This window comes from Adiantum capillus-veneris, chromosome 9 (genome assembly GCF_014529385.1).
Source record: "Adiantum capillus-veneris isolate H3 chromosome 9, ASM1452938v2, whole genome shotgun sequence".
NCBI classification, from domain to species: Eukaryota; Viridiplantae; Streptophyta; class Polypodiopsida; order Polypodiales; family Pteridaceae; genus Adiantum; species Adiantum capillus-veneris.
Genome location: NC_140939.1, coordinates 89,383,065 through 89,405,289, shown reverse-complemented (window position 1 = coordinate 89,405,289; position 22,225 = coordinate 89,383,065). Strand labels below are relative to the sequence as shown.

Genomic DNA, 22,225 nt, shown 5'->3' with positions numbered 1-22,225 from the left:
AAGTACTTTGACTTGAGAATCGTTGAAAATAGCATCAATTACTATTTTTAGGCAATTATTGGCACGAATTGAAGATGTGAGATAAATATGTATTATGCTCATTACCTTCATCAAGGCACGTTTCTATAATGGAATTAGCAATGCATCAAATGGTACTTTAAACTTATTGGCATGATTGGCAACTTGCTTTTAGAAGAGATCAAGTTAAAATCCATTGATCAAGAAAAGTACGGTGTTTTTCTCACTGTTGATAAGAGGTAGAAAACAGTCTGGGGGGGAGTACCATGAGAGAACACTACCATTGCAATAAGAAAGCCCTTCCCTATACCATGGTGGCTACAACTTGCATTATTCTTATATGGATTCTATGGGAGGATGTGTTGCAACAAGATAGTTGGATGCGATCCATGCTGTTGGATCGTTTTATGGTGCAATGGTGGCTACAACTTGCACTATTCTTGCAAGTCTTCTACAGATTGATTACAGTCTCATGGCTACCTATGCCTTTGCCATGAGCAATGGAGCTAGCGAGAATGTCTCATAAAGTTATTTGTAGTAGTGATATCATACTCAATGAGACGAAAATGCACAGTTTCTCTCCTAGAGACTCTTAAGATTACTATAAAGACATTATGTTGCCCATGTGCCACAAGGTTAACAAAAGAGTGCTAGGTGATGCTCTCATAGGTCTCCCATTGGAAGCACAACATTATGCCGTCTCTCCCACATGTGCAAAATGCAATACAAATGATGAAATCCCAACCAAAAAATACCTTCGTTTAGTATATAGAGAGACAACAAGACTTCAGTTGGGACCTAAAAAATATTCCCCATATCGAATTGCAAGAGGAGAGTTTAAAGGGCCAATTGTCTATGAGAGGTTCAGTAAAAAGTAATTTTTTTCTAGGAAAAGGTTTGTCTACTTCCACCTGCATTGTTCTAAAATCTAGCAATATAATTGAGAAGTTTATAATCAAGTTCACGGCAAGGAACTTGATGCACTTGTGATGGCACTTGCCTTCATCACAGACCTGGGTCTATTTTCTCTATTTAAGGTAGGACTCAAACTTGTATGGTGCCGCTGTGAATCGAACCTCACCTTAACTCGCTGGCTCTTTCACAACGTATTGCTCAAGCATGCCATGAAATTTAGCATGGTTATTAAAAGCTAGGAAGTCCTTCCTCCTTTTGAGCAAGAGGAAGTTCAAGGCTACACAACCAAGGAGAGACCCTAGAAGAGATGATGAAGTCTAAAATATACCCATCAGCATTTCTAAACGTTCCTTAGCATGGCACAAGCAAAGTCATGGGGAAGCCTTCATGGCAATCCATAATGCTGGTCTTCAGTGAGTTCAGGACAAGTCAGAATATACATCCGGTTCACAAATTGCAGACACCTGCAAAGAAGAAGAGCTTAGTCAGAATTGGCTATGCATGACTTCAGTATTCTCACATAAAAGAACTGAAGTAAATTTGAGCAAATGCAAAATGTTCAGACTAAACAACCCTCAGTGCATTGGCCTTTTTGAAACACAAAAATACCTCAATCCATGAAAGGAACAGATTTTCCATGGCAGCAGGCACCTGAATCCAGCCCATCTTTCCATCAATTCAAAGGCATATTCAAGTAACGAGGCATCAGATCAGCTTGATCAAATGGGCTGGGGACAGATGGAACAGACTCCTTTCTTCTTCAACTAGCTAGGACTGAGCTTTCCTCTTTTACTCCAAATTCCTAAATTCCTCCAATCCTATTAGCGTTTCTCATCTTAGCGTGCAATTCAGAGGTAGATTTTGAGTATTTTCAGCTGGGATCAAAATATTCTCTCTTTATACCATTGCTGGCCAATTGTCAGGAGGATTCAAGAGCTAGTCATGCATATTGATGGCAAGGGAGTCAACATAGACTACCATTTTCCATGTACCCGTAAATGAGCAACCTCTCATTGTCTGTCTAAGAAGAACCCCACAAAGAGACGAGGTTAGGGTGCTTGATTTTCCCTATTGTTTTTATTTCTGCCTGGAAATCCCTTGGCTTACCCTTCTCATCAATCTTATAGAGAAATTAAGTTGAAGGGCCAATTGTCATTTGCATTAGTCTAGGATGCATTTTATTGAGCTGAAAGTATTCAATTAGATAAGCTTCTTAACCGCTACTACAGTTTGATTGTCCAAGGTGGCCTTGTAGACTATGCCAGAGCCTTTACTGCCTATCCTGGCCTCTTCACAGAAGCCCTTGGTGGCCTCCTTGAGCTCTCTGTAGAATATCTTGCAGAGCCCTGTACCTCCACATAAGGCGAAGTTGACGCTGAGTGACTTTTATTCTTGCTAAATAGGATCTGTGGATTATGTTGCTCGAGGACGTATAAGTGATTGGTAGCTTGTCCATGGAATTATCGTGCATTAGTTCCTTTATGTGCTTCTTTGTTTCAATTATACGAAATGAACACTTGAAAACCCGCAACGAGGAACAACAACTATTATAATCTCAGATCTGAATCGCCGATAGTGGCTCAAGGACAAGCTGTCCATGAAGGTATGGAAACTGTTTGATGTAAGAGACGCTGCCTGAGATGGTAGGAAAGGTGTGTGCTACACGGATAGGGGTTGTTGGCTAAGCTGGAAGCTAAAAAGGTAGGGTGCTTGCCAGAGTTGGGAATGTAGCCGGATAGGTTGTTGTTTGATGAATTAAGCTGATTTATGATCAATTATAGTCCAGGTGGAGAACGAAGCATTGGACCAGGTTGCCTAGGCTGAAAGAGATAGTGCCTGTAAGCTTGTTTTGGCCAAGATCAAAGAATGTTAGGCTGCCTTCACTGGATCCTGGAGGGTTAGGGATGTATTATGGTGCAATGTCTGCATAGAAACGCTAAGGTTGCATCTCTCGAAGTTTGGAATTTTGCTTAGCCTTAAGGGGTGAATTCTTCTCATGGTAAGCATTGAACCCAAGACATACTCTATGCATAGATCTCCGTATAGATACTTAAAATACCCGAATCGCAAACCAGTGATGAGCATTCCTTTTATCACCTTCCCTGCTTGCTTGGGTCAGTTCACTGAGGATGATGCCCTCTACCTCATTGCTGCTAAGATTCAACCACACCAGATACCTACAGTTTCCAAGTGTGGGTGGAATATGCCTCATAACAAATTATTGCCAAGGTGCAAAAAATTGATTCTTGGCATAAGCCCCAGCTTTGGCGGAATGAAACTTCTGAGACCGTTGATTGAAATAGTTAGCCACTCTAGCCTACTGCAGTTTGAGAGGGTGGGCGAGATGGTGCCGCTGATGAGGTTGAGGTTGAGCATCAATAGCTATAATTTTACCTTGTTGCAATGCCGATGCGGATGTCAATGGGAATTTCCTGCTCAATAAAGTTGCCCCATATAACCATCTCTTTCATGTTAGGCATAGCTGGTAGCGGTGTCGAGAATACACAATTCATGAAGTTGCAATTGACATCTATTGCAGCAAGGCTGCTGTAGCTCTCTAGGGGAGGGCACCACCCGGACAAATCATTCATTGTCTGCTTATAGAAATTTGCGGGGTGAAGAACCACGGATCTTGCCAAGAATACTTCCTATGAAGGCAGAGCTAAAGAGACTAGTGTTATTAATAAAAATATGTTCCGTCGTTTCTTATTAAATCACGCTGAAAGGGGAAATTGTTTGGTAACAACGGAAAGGATAATTTCCCGGCTCATTGAGCGATTTACCTGTTACTCTATTATTATATGTACAGAGACTCACGGAAAAAGTGGGCATCATGAACACATGGGTGTGTGGAATGAAAGTGCTAGTTAAAACACAGTACGAAGTGTTATACGCAAGGTATTTCCTGAATTTGAGGGGCGGCTATGTCATGTGAGTACTCCTAAGGTTTGGGGGACCGTCTGCCAACACGTCGTGAAAGAAGATAAAACTCCTATAGTCTCGGGAGGATTCAAGAGCTACTCGTGCATATTGATGCAAAGGGAGCCCCCATAGACTATGAATGAAGGACACTGATTTGCTGACACCCTGAACTACAATTGGTGCAGACCCTAGTTCAGCCCTAATGATCTCATATGGCAATGATGCCTTGCACCAGATCGTCTTGGATATCATGGAGACTAAAGGTCTCTCCATCAGTCGCCAATCATCATGTGTGCACCCTATGCTAGGGCCTCATATCTACATTCCATATAATGTTGTAGATGTAACACGTATCAAACAACCACAGCTTAGTGCGAGGCTCCTGAAATTGTATCTGGGAATACATTCTCTGAAGGCATCCTAATGTTGCATAAATGATAGGCCCTTTTGAGTCTTGCATCGGCGTTCCTCGTCCCAATGTTAGAAAAAAAACCGTGGCCTAGTGTATTTTAACCCACTGAAATTGTAAAATCCTCGTTAGATTTTTAGCTTGCCTTTATGAAATCCGGGAAATTTGCAAGAAAGCCTTGGTGTAATGACCGGCAAAAGCTTCAAATTCTGACCTAAAAACCGGGAGAATTTCAAGGTTGCCCTTATTTTTACACGCTAGGGATAATGTATTTTTCTAGCTCTGCCACGACCATAGCTTTTGTGTTAAAGTGATTATAATTTGAAGGTTTTTTTCAAAAATTGTAGGAGCTCATCATGCATCGACCACCTGCGTTGCATGAAGCCTCAGGTATGTGACCACTCCAAATTACTCCAACCCGCCTGCGCGCGTGCGCACACACAGACATACAGGATCAGAGCGCTCATTGGTGATCTCTATGGAGTCAACGCACGCACAAACCGGCCAGCCTCTCTCTCTCTCTCTCTCTCTCTCTCTCTCTCTCTCTCTCTCTAGCACAGAGTTGTACCCACATTCATACCAGAGATGCCCTCATTGACAGGGCGACTAAGCTCAGCAGATCGAGACGACCACGACCGAGACACAGGAGCACACTTCATTGATGCATGGTTTTTAGGACCCCTTCTGAAGATGCAATAAAGGCACAGTCAGTTGTTGGGGAGATGAGGATACTTTAGTCCAAGAGATCTCGAAAGAGAAGAAAAATCTACTTCACAAGCACCAAAGAGTAAAAAGTGCCATGGACAGAAGATACGTGGGAACGAGCTCTTATGCATGCCTACAACCTATATCTTACAGAATAGCCCATTCTAGGTGTGAATTTCTAGTGAAATTTACACGAGGATGTTCGTGTGGACTCACACCACAGCATACTCCGTTTTCACTTTTTTACCGACAGTAAATATTTTTTACCACAGTAAATATTTTTACCTACAGTAAATATTTTTCACCTACATGGTAAATACAAATCACTTTTTACCTACAGTAACTTTTTTTACCCATGGTAAATATTTTTTACTGCACCATAAGTATTTGGTAGGTAACAGTTCACTGTTACTAGAAACAGTGATTGGGCATCAACAATGCAGTTACAGGAGGAGAAAAGGGGAAAATCTTATGATAAAGGTGAGTCAACAGGGATAAAGACTTTTGAGTTGAAAAGAGACATGCTGATTTTTTCAAAGAACACATGTCAAAAGAAGCCATGGTTGAGGATTTTTTGAGAATTTGATATTCAGGAGGACCCAGCTGCCACCTCCCCCCCGCAAGTCCCCCCCTGACATGTGCAGAACCTCCAGTTTCAACAGCCACCTTACCTGCTCTTAAATGCTGGTCAAGGCCTTATCCCCATGTGTCACAATCAGAAAAATCAGCATTTACCCTCCCCTCTCACATCACTCTAGAGAATATCTTGATGGTGACATATCAGGTGACCTCAATCTGTTGACCACCCTAAGCAAAAAGTAACCCCAATCAACGGATTTAAGCATGTTTATCCCTAATCCTAAACCCTCTCAGAAACCTATATAAGGAGACCTTCTCTCACTCAAAACCAACACTTCACCCACTTCACCAAGAAACGAAGCTATGACGACATTGCTCACAACGAGGAGCTATGGATGGAGCTCTACTCTCTCTCCCTCTCTCTCTCTCCCTCTAGTATGCTACATTACTAGCCCTAAAAGCTAAATAAGGAGTCTTCTCTCATGCTCCATGGCCACCATCCTCGCCATCATTCTCTAAGGTATTGATGTGTTGCTAGTAGGATCATACCTACTTGCTGGGTTGATTGTTTTTGACAAGGGATTATGCCATCCTTGGCTTGCTTCTCTATATCCTTGTTATGTATGATCAGATGCCGTTGTATTGTTAAGCTGATGTCTTGTGTATATATATATGCTGCATAAGGTCCCTAAGCTTCGTTTCTATGTGTTTTGCCATATGTTTTGATGCCATCATAATGCCAGAAGTCTCACTTGCCTATGTGCACTATGTGTGAGATCCCTAAACCTCTTAATTTAGGGTGGTGCCCCCTTTGTTTTGTTCTTTGCTTGTTTGCATGAGGCGTGGTTTGTGGAGTGTGCACGAGTACAGAGGCCACCCGATTGCACTGCTCTTTTTCCCGCTATCATTTTGGTGTCCCCACGGAGGAGGGCTACACAGAGCTTCAATCCACAAGCAATGAAGATGTGCAATCTACAACATGGACGAATGGCGTGAGGAGTTTGCAAATTGGAGAACAGAAGAGGAGGAGGCTTTAGAGGCCTTAAAAGCTTTCATCGAAGTCTTGTTACCAGGTTGCAGTGTCATTGAAATTCAAGAAGTAAGTTCTTCTACATGCCTTGTTCGTGATCGTCGCCAACGAAGGAGAGTGAGAAGAAGAGCTTGATATACCTCTCCTCTCAACCTATGAGTGCTCCAGAAACCTCCAACGCACACGAGCTTGTAATATTCTACATCAACATACACGAAGGTACTGTGACACACATTAAGGGAAGAGAAAGCATCACCAGACCTCTCTTTCCTGAGGAGCCGACTAAGAGGAGGAAGATCACCTCTACACCTAAGTGGCCCAAGGCCGCAGCGCGTGCTCAAGCGTAAGGTAACATTTGGCTTAATCTCATTAATAAGGGATTACATGACCACTACAGGCAAGAAAAAGGCTAGTGAGCAACCAACTTCAACCTCCAACTTGCAACCACGACTCTCACCCCTAAATCCTCCTGAAGCAAAGAGGCGAAGGCTTGCCTACAAGATTGCCGCCCGTCTGCGAGTGCTCCCAGTGCACTTTGTGAATCCAGACACCACCAATCCCAAGCCAACCTCCTGTCCGCGTGAAGATCACTTTGGATATTGTCCAAAGTGCTTTGGAGACCGGGTGAAAAGCCTCCCTGCCCTACCTTTGCTGCTAATTTTCAAGAAGTTATCTCAATCTAAGGAAACTATCTTAGTTGATGATGTGCTGCACATTAACGGTGTCACTTTCATTCGTCATGCTGATTATGGTAATAGCATCCAATTGTTGCTTGCTAAAAGGCTCAGCATTGTACAAAGTGTTGCCATCACGCCTTACGTCTTCACAGATGCATCAGGAAGAGTCGAAGTGATCCGAGGTGCTGACCTTCTGTGGCTGATCAGGCTCATTGGTCCCAAGGTGGTGCGACTAAGCTAGGCTCTTGTGTGTAAGTATGGATGCCAATAATGAGAATGATGATCCCCGCATGTTTCCTTTCCATTTTGTGCGTCATATCCGTGTGAATATTTGTATTGATAGAAAAATCTTTTATCAGCAAAGAATAGCCCTGTTGTTTGGAGCCGAGAGACTTGGGGAAATCTTGCGCTCTCCTCATCCTGTCATTCTACCCTTACTAGACTATTACCATTCCTTTGATGTGTCGATCTTCATCCTATTTTGAGCTAAGTTGTGCTAAAGCTCCAAATTGTAATTACCATACTCTATTTTAAAATAAATTGGAGCTGTTTGTGTAATTGTTAACTCTCTCACTTATGGCCTTCCCTAATTTTTATGGTAAGCCTGGGGAGGTTGCTCCAGACTTTTTGGATAATTTAGAAATGGCCTTTCTGGTATCGGGAAGGGATGACGAAGCTACTAAGTTAAGGGCCTTTCCTTTGGTCTTGAGGGAAGGTGCAAAATTATGGTATCAAACTTTGGCACCTGAAGAAAGAAGAGACTGGGAGTCCTTAAAGATGGCCTTCATCGAAGAATTTCGCCGCCATGAGCCTCCAAAGGAGATATGGAGACAGCTCTTAGAGCTACGCCAAACATCACTCAATGACTATAGAAGCTATGAAGGAAAGTTTTCCAACCTGTGGGAGAAATGGTGTGCATCACTAGGTGAAGGAGAAAGGGCGCCAGAATGCCTAAAGAAGAACTGTTTCTTGGCAGGGCTTTACCCCATCCTTCGAGAAAAGGTAAAAGGTAAATTCCCAGATACCTTTGATAAAGCTATGACTTATGCAAGGGAGAAGGATAGGAAGTTAAAATTCCAAGCTCAACTACAAGGGGGAATGGGGCCTCCACCGCTAGCTCAACAAATCACCAATCAACTAGAGAGCCTGTCCATCAATCTCGTTCAAGGTGTAAGGGCTCCCCAGCCAGGAAATGAACGAAATAGACAAGAAGGACAAAGGCAAGCACGTGAGTACATTTGCTACAACTGTGGAGAGGTAGGTCACGGCATGTATTATTGCCCCCATCCACAATGCTATCAAGGAAATGATAGTCAAAGACGGCCTCCTCGCCAGCAAGTCACTCCTCCTCGAGCTAGGCCACTAAATGGACAAAATGCACACGTGGCTCCACCAATCCAAATATTGAGACCCCCTCCTCCACCACCACAAGCACTAGCAGAGATCCCTCCACTACCATCGGGAGGGGAGAACAGAGCTATCTCTGTCATAAGTCTTGACAATGGTAAGGTTAAAGGGAAAGAAAAAATAGAGGAAGCTGTTGCCATGCCAATAAAGAGAGTTAGGAGACAAAGAACTGATCAAATGGAAGCTTCAGAGCCGGATAAAGGGAATGAGGGTTCCTCCCAAGTGATAAGAGACAAGAAAAGGAAGAGTAGGTCAAGGAGGCACATAGGAGTAGAAGACTTTCCACTTGGGGTAGGATCCATACCTTACGACATGGTAGCAGATGTGAGTAAGCAAGGACCAAAGATTTCATGGCAGCAACTCCTCCACCTTTCCCCAAAGATGCGTAGAACCTAGTCTAAGATGGTCAGCACCAGGAGGGCTAAGGCAAAGTCAGTTGGGTCTATTAGTGCAAGAGGCATGAAGGATATCGTGCCAGTCATTGATGCAAAGATTAAGAGTCAACGAGTCTCCAATGTGTACGTAGATGGTGGAGCCGAGATTTGTGTTATGACAGAGAAATTAATGCACAGGTTGGGTTTGGAAGTAAACGAGCAAACTTCCTTACAAGCTAAGATGGCAAATAATGTAAGGGTGGCTTGTGTGGGAAAGGTTAATGGAGTGAAGGTTTCAGCTTTTGGTGTTGCAATCTCAATTGATGCTTATGTGATCCCAACTAAGGGGGAGGGCTATCCGCTAATCCTTGGAAGACCTTGGCTTATGGCTATGAAAGCTAGGCAAGATTGGGAGACAGGTTCCCTTGAGTTGCGACCAAATCATAAGGTAGGTGGCAAGCAACAAAAAATTGTGTATGACATAAAGCAGGGTAGACAACAAGACCTAGAGATGGAGACTTCTATGGATGAATGGAGCACAAGCAGCTGCTCTTCATCTGAGGATGAGTCATCTGAGCAGGATGCTAGCTCTTTGGAAGTCATGGGTATAATACTGCGAAACCCAGAAGGAGAAGGTGGTCAAGACTCTCTAAACAAGGAAGAAGCCACAGGCTTAGAGGAGATGCTAGCTAAGGACCTACTAGAAGAAGAGAGAGAACCCTATTCGCAGGTACTAAAGAAGCATGCTGGCCTCTTTATAACTGATTACGAGCACATTAAAGGAGTGACGGTAACCCAACACCATATCCAATTAAAGGAAGGTGTCAAACCAGTGGTGCAAAGGCTAAGGAGATTAGGGCTAGTGCAACAAGATGCACTCTTAAAAGAAGTAAAAAGATGACTCAAGGCAGGATTTATCTACCCAGTGGAAGATTCTGAGTGGGTGTCTTCAGTTGTGGTAGCACCAAAGAAAAATGGGAAGTGGAGGGTATGTGTGGATTACAAGCCTCTAAACGCAGCCACAAAAAGGGACCATTTTCCTTTGCCTTTTCAAGATGAAATACTAAATGAAGTGGCTGGTCATGAAAGGTACACAGTGTGTGATGGGTACTCAGGCTACTTCCAAATCAGAATTGCAGATGAAGACCAAAGAAAGACTACCTTCGTAACACCTTGGGGGTGTGTTGCTTATAGAGTTATGCCTTTTGGTTTAACTAATGCCCCAGCTACTTTCCAAAGGTTTATGAACTTGGTGTTTCAACCTTACTTTGGTAAGTCCATACGAGTCTTCATTGATGATTTTTGCATTTACAGCTCTAGGGAAGTACATCTGTCCAAGGTTGATGAAGGTTTCACCCGTCTGGCCCAATTGGGTGGGCAATTGAATAAAGACAAGTGCCACATATGTGAGAGCAAGGTCACTCTACTAGGCCATGTTGTGTCTCAAGATGGTATTGAGGCTGACCCTGAAAAGGTAAAGACATTGTTAGCTTTACCTACTCCTTCAAACGTGAAGCAACTAGTCTCCTTCATTCAAAAGGTTCGCTACATGGGACGATTCATACATCTCCTTTCTCAGGCAATCTATCCTTTGCAGCAGCTCACTAAACACACTACATTGACATGGAGTGAGGAGGGTGAAAGGTGCTTTCAAGAAGTTAAAACCATTTTGAGCTCATTGCCTGTCGTCCTACAACCCACATGGGGTGAATTATTCTATGTAAATCCTAGTGTAGGTCCAGAAGCTCTAGGAGCTGTCTTGATGCAAAAAGACCCAAAGACATCTCTCATGAGACCAGTCTACTTCTCTAGTAGAGTGATGACAGCTGCTGAAAAGGGTTTCAACGCAACTGAGCAATTGGTGCTAGCTCTTAAGTTTGCAGTGGAGAAGTTTCGGGCTTACTTACTTCCGAGAAATTTGTGGTGATCACAACTGAGGAGGTTTTTCCATATGCCCTACAACACATGGAATTGTCTCAAAGAATAGCAAAGTGGGTGGTGCAGCTTCAAGAGTTTGACTACACACTACAAGTAGAGGATTCCACCCGTGCTTGTTTGGCAGATGTCCTCACACAAAGGTGTTATGAGAAGGCCAAGAAAGAGGCACCTAGTAAGGTATCGCCTATCCCGGAGCCTGAAGTTCTACTGGGAGCACACAGTCTGTATTTTGATGGGGCTTACAAGAGGACCAAAGACAAGGCATCAGCAGGCATAGTAATATTAGGTCCAGAGAAGGAGAAGATCTTTGCAAAAGGGTTTCATCTAAAAGAGATTCATTCTAACAATGAGGTAGAGTACCATGCCCTTGTTTTAGGATTGCAATGTTGTCTTTCTCAGGGCATCACAAAGCTAAATGTTTTTGGTCACTCCATGTTGATTGTTAAGCAAATGGTTGGTATATGGGCCTGTAAAAATGACAAATTGTCTGTTAAGATGAGGGAAGCAAAGGCCTTGTTGAAGGGTTTTAAAGAAGTTCGAGTGCACTTTGTACCTAGAGATCAAAATCGAGAAGCAGATGCCTTAGCAGGTGAAGAACTACAAACTCTCATAGTAGGTGCTATCCTTGTGAAAAGTCCTTTATACCAGGGAAAGGAGGAGCTGCATGATTTACTTTACTTTCTTGAGCATTGTGAAGCACCCTCTGGTATGAGTAAAAGTGAACGTAGGTGGTTGGCAAAAAAGGCTACCAGCTATAGCTTAGTGAATGAGGACTTGTATTGTAGAGGGAAAGATGCTGTCTTAAGGAGAGTTCCTGCATCCCAAGAGATAAAAGATATTTTGTTTAGTTGTCATGAAGGTGTGTGTGGTGGCCACTTTGCACAAGAGATTCCTAGCAGAAAGATTTTACAAGCAGGGTTCACGTGGCCAAGCCTCCATCGAGATGTACAACATTGGTGCCGCACATGTGAGCTTTGCCAAAAAGCTGGACCAAGGCGTCTTACCCATGAAAATCAGCATCCAATCAAAACCTATGGGCCATTTGAAAAATGGGAGATAGACGCAATAAGGCCACTACCTTGCACTCAATCAGGGAAGGAATACATCATTATGGGGGTGGAGTACATGACCAGATGGGCAGAAGCTCGTCCCACAAAGCGCATCACAGCCAAGGACGTGAGTGATTTCATTTTTGAATGCCTTTGTTGTCGTTTTGGCACACCTTTGGAGATTCTCTCGGATAGGGGACAAGGATTTCGAGCTGATTTAGTCTGGCAATTGATGAGCAAGTTAAAAATCAAGCGCAGGCACTCTACACCATACTACCCTCAGTGCAATGGTCTTGTGGAAAAGGTAAATCGTCTTATATGTAAAATCATCACTAAGCAAGTGCATTTACATCCTAAGGCACATGATAGCGGGAAAAAGAGCAGTGCAATCGAGTGGCCTCTGTACTCGTGCACACTCCACAAACCACGCCTCATGCAAACAAGCAAAGAACAAAACAAAGGGGGCACCACCCTAAATTAAGAGGTTTAGGGACCTCACACATAGTGCACATAGGCAAGTGAGACTTCTGGCATTATGATGGCATCAAAACATATGGCAAAACACATAGAAACGAAGCTTAGGGACCTTATGTAGCATATATATACACAAGACATCAGCTTAACAATACAACGGCATCTGATCATACATAACAAGGATATAGAGAAGCAAGCCAAGGATGGCATAATCCCTTGTCAAAAACAATCAACCCAGCAAGTAGGTATGATCCTACTAGCAACACATCAATACCTTAGAGAATGATGGCGAGGATGGTGGCCATGGAGCATGAGAGAAGACTCCTTATTTAGCTTTTAGGGCTAGTAATGTAGCATACTAGAGGGAGAGAGAGAGAGGGAGAGAGAGTAGAGCTCCATCCATAGCTCCTCGTTGTGAGCAATGTCGTCATAGCTTCCTTGCTTGGTGAAGTGGGTGAAGTGTTGGTTTTGAGTGAGAGAAGGTCTCCTTATATAGGTTTCTGAGAGGGTTTAGGATTAGGGATAAACATGCTTAAATCCGTTGATTGGGGTTACTTTTTGCTTAAGGTGGTCAACAAATTGAGGTCACCTGATATGTCATCATCAAGATATTCTCTAGAGTGATGTGAGAGGGGAGGGTAAATGCTGGTTTTTCTGATTGTGACACATGGGGATAAGGCCTTGACCAGCATTTAAGAGCAGGTAAGGTGGCTGTTGAAACTGGAGATTCTGCACATGTCGGGGGACCTGCGGGGGAGGTGGCAGCTGGGTCCTCCTGAATATCAAATTCTCAAAAAATCCTCAACCATGGCTTCTTTTGACATGTGTTCTTTGAAAAAATCAGCATGTCTCTTTTCAACTCAAAAGTCTTTATCCCTGTTGACTCACCTTTACCATTAGATTTTCCCCTTTTCTCCTCTTGTAACTGCATTGTTGATGCCCAATCACTGCTTCTAGTAACAGTGAACTGTTACCTACCAAATACTTATGGTGCAGTAAAAAATATTTACCATGGGTAAAAAAAGTTACTGTAGGTAAAAAGTGATTTGTATTTACAATGTAGGTGAAAAATATTTACTGTCGGTAAAAAAGTAAAAACGGAGTATGCTGTGATGTGAGTCCACACGAACATCCTCGTGTACATTTCACTAGAAATTCACACCTAAAATGGGCTATTCTGTAAGATATAGGTTGTAGGCATGCATAAGAGGTCGTTCCCACGTATCTTCTGTCCATGGCACTTTTTACTCTTTGGTGCTTGTGAAGTAGATTTTTCTTCTCTTTCGAGATCTTTTGGACTAGAGTATCCTCATCTCCCCAACAACTGACTGTACCTTTATTGCATCTTCAGAAGGGGTCCTAAAAACAATGCATCATATATCAAATGCCTCTAGCTTAAGGGGGAGGGCTATATGATGCATGGTTTTTAGGACCCCTTCTGAAGATGCAATAAAGGCACAGTCAATTGTTCGGGAGATGAGGATACTCTAGTCCAAGGGATCTCGAAAGAGAAGAAAAATCTACTTCACAAGCACCAAAGAGTAAAAAGTGCCATGGACAGAAGATACGTGGGAACGACCTCTTATGCATGCCTACAACAAATATCTTACAGAATAGCCCATTCTAGGTGTGAATTTCTAGTGAAATTTACACGAGGATGTTCGTGTGGACTCACAGTACAGCATACTCCGTTTTCACTTTTTTACCGACAGTAAATATTTTTTACCTACAGTAAATATTTTTCACCTACATGGTAAATACAAATCACTTTTTACCTACAGTAACTTTTTTTTATCCATGGTAAATATTTTTTACTGCACCATAAGTATTTGATAGGTAATAGTTCACTGTTACTAGAAGCAGTGATTGGGCATCAACAATGCAGTTACAGGAGGAGAAAAGGGGAAAATCTAATGGTAAAGGTGAGTCAACAGGGATAAAGACTTTTGAGTTGAAAAGAGACATGCTGATTTTTTCAAAGAACACATGTCAAAAGAAGCCATGGTTGAGGATTTTTTGAGAATTTAATATTCACGAGGACCCAGCTGCCACCTCCCCCCCGCAAGTCCCCCCCTGACATGTGCAGAACCTCCAGTTTCAACAGCCACCTTACCTGCTCTTAAATGCTGGTCAAGGCCTTATCCCCATGTGTCACAATCAGAAAAATCAGCATTTACCCTCCCCTCTCACATCACTCTAGAGAATATCTTGATGGTGACATATCAGGTGACCTCAATCTGTTGACCAACCACCCTAAGCAAAAAGTAACCCCAATCAACGGATTTAAGCATGTTTATCCCTAATCCTAAACCCTCTCAACCTATATAAGGAGGCCTTCTCTCACTCAAAACCAACACTTCACCCACTTCACCAAGCAACGAAGCTATGACGACATTGCTCACAACGAGGAGCTATGGATGGAGCTCTACTCTCTCTCCCTCTCTCTCTCTCCCTCTAGTATGCTACATTACTAGCCCTAAAACCTAAATAAGGAGTCTTCTCTCATGCTCCATGGCCGCCATCCTCGCCATCATTCTCTAAGGTATTGATGTGTTGCTAGTAGGATCATACCTACTTGCTGGGTTGATTGTTTTTGACAAGGGATTATGCCATCCTTGGCTTGCTTCTCTATATCCTTGTTATGTATGATCAAATGCCGTTGTATTGTTAAGCTGATGTCTTGTGTATATATATGCTACATAAGGTCCCTAAGCTTCGTTTCTATGTGTTTTGCCATATGTTTTGATGCCATCATAATGCCAGAAGTCTCACTTGCCTATGTGCACTATGTGTGAGATCCCTAAACCTCTTAATTTAGGGTGGTGCCCCCTTTGTTTTGTTCTTTGCTTGTTTGCATGAGGCGTGGTTTGTGGAGTGTGCACGAGTACAGAGGCCACCCGATTGCATTGCTCTTTTTCCCGCTATCATTCATCAACGAAGACTCCAGCAGAGGATCAGAGGCATTCTAGCACGACACCCAGAGTGTCATTGAGGGCCTATTCTACATTTCACATTTCACAATTCATTTTTCCTTTTTCACAATTTACATTCAATACTTTTGTACTAATTCAGACATTGTATTAGATTCACCACTTTGTATCTAATGCTCTCATAGGTCAGTTTGGCCTTTTGAAGACGTTAATATATCATTTCATTTCATTTCTGGATCAGAGCGCATGCCATGATACTTGAAAATATTGCTCATAAACAAGCGTGCCATCTAATTTGGCTTTATCTTCTTCTTGACAGGAATAAAATGAGCCTGCTTGCTGAATCTGCATATGATGGTCCAAATACCATCATTTCCTGTCTGCGTTCTCGGAAGATCAAAGATAAAATCCATAGCAATACTTTCCCATGGTTTATCTGGAATAGGTAGTGGTTGCAATAACCCTAGTGCCTTTTGCCTATCAAACTTGACCTTTTGGCATATTAAGCATTCTCGCACAAAGGCATCCACATCTCTTCTCAATGTAGACCAGTAGAAGAATGTCTCAACCGCTTTAACTGTAGCATCGATACCACGATGCGCTGCATACGGTGGGACATGACTCTCTTCTATAACTTTGCGTCGCAATGGCTTTGTGACACACAATCTGCCATGCATAATCATGAAGCCATCTTTGAGAAGATAGTGTTCAGGACGTTGTCCATCCATTAGGTGCCCGAAGACCCTTGCAAAATCTTCATCATTTGCATACTGTTCTCTCATATCATCAAGCTCATGATGATAAGGAATTGACACAGCTAAAATTTGTGGCTCCCTTGACAAGGCATCAGCCACAACGTTCTTCTTGCCTTCCACATGCACAATCTGAAAATGGAACATGGACAAGATATTTGCCCATCAAATATGCTTCTCAGATAACTTTGCCTGTGTCAAGAAGTATCGCAAGGTCTAATGATCCATTTGGACAACGAAATCTGCACCTAGCAGGTAGTGTTTCCAACTTAAGAGCGCATGAATCACGGCCTACAGTTCTTTTTCATAGACTTGCATAGTCTTTTCTGGCCCTTGCAAGATTCTACTCTCATAGGCTACTACCCTGCCATCTTGCATTAGCACTGCACCAATGCTACTACCGCAGGCGTCACACTGGATCACAAATGACTTCCTAAGATCTGGCAATACAATGACTGGATCTGAAGTCATCTTTTCCTTTAAGAGATTAAGAGCTGAAATCTCTTTTTGTGTCCATCTGAAGGTGACTGCCTTCTTTTGAAGAGCATGTAAAGGTGAAGCAATCTCAGCGAAATTTCGGATAAACCTTCTGTAGTAGGAGCATAGTCCCAAGAAGCTTCGGACATCGTGCACCGTCTTCAAATCTGGCCATGACTTGATCGCTTCAACTTTAGCGGGATCCATTCTGACACCATCCTTTGAGACAATGTGTCCCAGAAAGTGAATCTCTTCCAGAAAAAATTCACTTTTCTTTGCATTGATGAGCAACCTATGGCTGCGTAGCTCTTTGAACACAATGGCCAAGTGATGCCTATGCTCCTCTTCATTCTTTGAGTAGACTATCATGTCGTCAAAGAATGTACCAACAAACTGCTGGTGTGGACGGAAAATTCTGTCCATCATCCTATTGAACGTAGCAGGAGCATTTGTGAGACCAAAGGGCATCAATAAAAATTCGTAAAGGCCAAACCTCGTTCTAAAAGCAGTCTTGTTCACATCCTCTGATCTAATGCGGATCTGATGGTACCCACTCTTTAGATCTATCCTGCTAAACATAGTTGCTCCTTCTAATTTGTCTAGAATATCATCAATTCTAGGTATAGGGAACCTATTCTTGATGGTATTCTTGTTCAGTGCAAGGTAGTCGATGGACATACGCCATGAGCCATCCTTTTTTCTGCACCAACAACACTATAGAACAGAATGGAGATGAATTGGGCTGAATCAACCCCTTTTCTAACAGCTCCTGTACTTGGCTCATTATCTCTTTCTGTTGAGCCGCACTAACCCTATACGGAGGCCTATTTGGTGGGCTACTGCCTCGCACCAAATCTATTGCATGGTCCTCGGGTCTCTCTGGCGGTAATTGAGACGGTAATGAATCGGAAAAACAGTCACTCTACTGTTGTAAAAACATTGACCTTTCTTTATCTAACACAGATAAATTTGATTCATCACAATCTGACACTTCACGTGCAAAAACCAAGTACGCAGAAAGATGCTTTTCCATTACAGAAGTAATAGCAGAAGCTGATACAGTGGAAATAGACTCCCCTTTAAGCTTTACATCCAGAATGTGAGTCTTTCCCCTACTCTGTACAGTGATCTTTTTGTTGTAGGCATCCATGATTCCCTGTACACGAAACAACCAAGGAATGCCTAGCAACACATCACATCCGTCCAACGGCATGATGTAAAATTCTTCAGCATCAAGACTGGATATGTAGGTGCAACTTTCCGATGATGGGTGTCACAGCCTCTGTGACCTTTCCCCATGCTCTGCAAAGCTCACTTGCATCTGAATTTGGCTTGTCGCCCACCATATCTAGCACTAGACCAGCCATGGGTCTCTTTCCTTTCCTGTCCTCCTTGTCTTCAGAATCAGCTGGCCATTTCTTTTGAGGACAATTCTGAGCAATGTGGCCATGCTGCTCACAGATAAAGCATTTGTTCTCTGACCTCAGGACCTTCTTTTGCTCTTCCGACTTGCGAGGAAAAGGTCTTTTCCATTTCTTTGCTGATCCCTTTTCTGATTCAGCCATAGCTTTGCCTTTCCCTGCTTTGGCTGGCTCCTGAGTCGCTTTAGGAACCTCATTGAGAACGTACTTCTTCGCTGAATTTTTCTTGGATGATCCTTCCTTGACGCCAGTATTAAATTCACAATCTTCTCCCTTGAGCAAACAATTGCTAGTGTTTGCTACCTCGATGAGCTGCATCAAAGTAGTGACTTTGGTCTTCGTGCAGTACTTTCTCAATCCTTTGGGTAGGCCACAATAGTATTTTTCAATCTGTTTTGTCAATGGCACAAACCTATAGGAAGTTACTGGAAGGAAAGCTTTCCAAAACTTCCGATTGTAGTCATCCAGATTCTTGCAAGTAGCAGCATTAAGCTGATGCCATTCGGTCATGACATCTGCTTCAAAGTCATCAGATAACCATGCTGCTGCAAAAATCTGCTTGAAATAAATCCATGTGGACGGAGCTTGCCCTTGAAGCAATAAAGTGGTCCACCATTGTCCCGTATTCCCTGTCAAGAAAGTGGCTGCCTTGCGGAGCTTTGAAGCCTCTGTAAAGTTTCCCCCTGCATAGGCCTTGTCAAACTGCTGGAGGAATGAGAGAGCCTTCTTCCGGTCATCAAACCCTGTAAAGGTCGTAAATGTCACACCTTTGCCACCTTCTTTGTACGGAGTTGGCTTCTCCAGCGGCGTTAAGTTGTCATATGGAAGTGACTGAAACATGGGAACACTGTTAGGGTTCATCTGTGTTCCTTGGCCGCTATTAAGTTGTCCTGGAGATGCCATATTTGGCTGTTGATTTATAATTCCAACCATACCAAAATTTGCCTGTGGCATCCCAAATTGGCCCTGAGTGCTTTGAAACCCTGGTTGCATGCCCATGACACCATACATGGGGTTAGGCATCATCGTTTGAGCACCCCCGAACACTATTCCTGGCATGTAAAACTGACTTCCAGGTGCATGACCAGCCATGCTCTGGAATACTGATCCACCTCCAAAATAGCTAGGGTGTACTGAAGGTGGTGGGAAGACTTGTTGCATAGCCTGTTCGTTGCTTCCCTGCCCATTAGAACCAGCTATAGGCTGTTGAAAAGTGGCTGGCTGAACTGGTACAGCTTGAAAGACTAGCATCTCAGCCACCTGTTCTTGCACCGTAGGCACAGGTTTTGGAGACTGCATGGTCTCCGTCAAGTGTACAGGTGTTTCCATTGATTCTGCAGTATGAATCACCTGTGCTTGAGCCTTAACAAGCTTCTGAATATGATCCAGTGACCCAACTTGCTGGGACGGAAGAGCTCGGGTTCTGCATTACCTGTGTGAACATAGCCACAGCAGTAGAGCCAACTGGGTCTTGAATATATCATCATCCATCTGTGGTGGTTTTGAAGACTCACCCACTTCATGTGTCTGTTGACCCTGTGAAGAGGAAACCTCTTCAGTCACATCATCTGGTCTGTCAGCCATAATTGCAATTTCCTGTGTCTGGTTTATGATCCCCTGTGTCTTCAAGCCCAAACTGACCAAGGCTCACTTCTATGGGAAAAAGTGATTTAATCCCGGCGATGGAACCATGTAACCGACCTGTACTTTCAAAAAGGGCGGTAGACCTTAGACTTAAACCTTATTTGCTTTCACCCATTTAATTTGTCGCCCACTTTACCTGTACTTTCAAGACACAACAAAAGGGGAAAGGGATACATGTTGCTAGACTACACCTGTATGAGAAGACCGACACCAGATTGGCCCCTAAACAGGCGCCCTTTCAGTATTTCTTTATTCTTTAAAAGAGGGAATAAAAGTTGTGGTTCCCTACAAGCTGTCCCGCACAATCTTGGCTGAATTTCAACTGTTCTGGCCCGATTTCGGCAGCACAACTGTACTAGGACCCTTCACCGTCAATATCCCCACGCATTGGATGACTTTCCCGACGCATTCGGACACTTTGCAAAACCTGGCGAGAATCTGCAGCACGCTGAATTCTCTGTTTTCTGCCCCGAAAATGCGCCATATCACCTGTACAGCGGTCCCCTCGCGTCCTCGAACCTCCTGGGGGTATTAGGGTCCGTTTAGGGCCAAAACCCTAAACCTGCAAAAATACACAGCAGGCTGTAATTCACTGTTTCGGGCTCCGTTTTGCATACCGGTCGCATCCGTAGCAAGTCCTCGAGTTCCCGCACCTGTAGGGCTACTTGCCCTTTGAATCGGACGAGATTTCGCACGTGAAACCTCTCCGAATCACCTGTACCTGCGGGGGAGTAGCCGCTAAACCCACACAACTGTACATTGGTCAATTGAAAAGCCCACTAGAGGGGCATAACATACTGCCATAGGGGAGAGAGAGAGAGAGAAGTGCGTACCGTGCAGGGCATCACTCCTGGCACCGCACTGTACATAAGAGGGAAAGGAAGCACTCCATAGCTCTCAACCTGTGAGAGAAAACTGACAATGAGCCCTCTCTTCTCTAAATTCAGCGCCACTTCTTCATGCATGAGGAAAGTGCACAGAAATGTGCCACTTGGCACATTTACAAGCCGTTTCCCGTTTCGGGGTTGCCGCCTAAAAATCTCCCGACCGGTTGCCCAGTTGACTTCACGACAGAGTAATAAAATGTTCCCCTTGTCATTCTGGAGGTAATGACGCGAACACATTTTCAGGTCCCAAAATAGCAGTTCCCTAAATTTTAGGAGATGCTGCCATTGTATCTTTCTAGGTCATCTGACCCTCTTTGTACACTGCAGCCACACCAAGAACTGAAATGTAGCCTCTGTAGCAAAGGATCCCACTTTGGCTAGTCAATGACCCCACTTTGGCTAACCATAGTCCTTGTCCAACCTTAGTGCTCTCTTGCCCTCAAGGCCTGGACTCCCTCTTGAACAGTTTCACACTAGCTTTACAATGCAGGGCAGTTAGATTTCCAGAGGGGTGTTTCCAAAAAGTGAAAATAAATAAATAATAAGAAAGAAATCAACAAAAAGGGTAGATAGTAGTCACATGCTGGTGACACCAAGGCATATGCGGCCTTGGGAGGATTGGAGAAGATGCGTTCCCAGGTTCAGTTCCAAGAATCCCGGACAAAGCTCTAGCTCTTTGATACCTTGGTAGCTTCAACTATGCTCTAAGGGGTTCAAGTTTGGGAACCCTCTTTGAGTCAGGATGGGTGGAGAGGTATGGAGGCCCTTGGTATCTATGATCTCCTGACTGATTAGAGGTATCTATGATCTCTCGGTTGATTAGAGCCAAGGCCTCCATGCCACATGAGATCATTAGAGCGGAGTTAGCAACGCCCCCCCCCCCCCCCCCCCCCAATGGAGATAGAGGCGCTTACTAGATCAGTCTCCCTTATGCACAGCTTATGGGATACTACCAAAGACAAATATCCTTGAGTCCTCCAGACAATTAGCTTTACAAGGGTACACATCATGCTCGTATGCCACATGTTATCATGGTTCCAGATACATGGCTTAAGCATGGACAGCTTACCTCCCTTGCAATACTCCCTTGATGCACCATCGCAGTCTCTTCAACGGGTTGAGATTACTAGACGCATTCGCCAGGACCTGACCAAGTTGGATATTAGGATGACATAGATAGAGCCAACACAAGAGTTGGGCAGGAAGATGGCTTTCTATAAAGAGCCATCTTCTCCAACTCGCAAGGAATGGGTTTGTGATTCGACCCAACTACATGGATACACATTCATCTCATGGGTTACGGTGTACCATTGGTCAGATACGAACATCTTCACACCAACTTCAGATCGAGACTGATAGATTCAGAGGGATACCAGCAACCGACGGGATATGCCGCCTATGCCATACTGAGCCAAAGACGAAGATGCATTATATATGTGCCAGAGACGAAGATGCATTATATATGTCAGTGCATAGTGTACTATGAGATATGGGGTCGCTTCCACTATCTATTCAAAGAAGGCTTCGGACCCTTTTCAAGAGTCATGAGCTATCAAGACCAGAGATGTCTTGGACTGTATCTACTTGAGTTACACAGACATAGAGAAAATTTACTGA

At 43.6% G+C, this 22,225-nt stretch overlaps 1 long non-coding RNA gene across 1 annotated transcript in view; it reads right to left on the bottom strand.

Moving 5' to 3' along the window:
• Window positions 1-751: 751 nt before the first annotated feature.
• Window positions 752-22,225, bottom strand: part of LOC147450782 (uncharacterized) — a 48,198-nt gene continuing 26,724 nt past the window's right edge. Inside the window, exon 2 of the long non-coding RNA XR_015189165.1 lies at window positions 752-1,397. This is a non-coding gene — a long non-coding RNA (uncharacterized LOC147450782). The remainder of the gene's footprint in view (window positions 1,398-22,225) is intronic.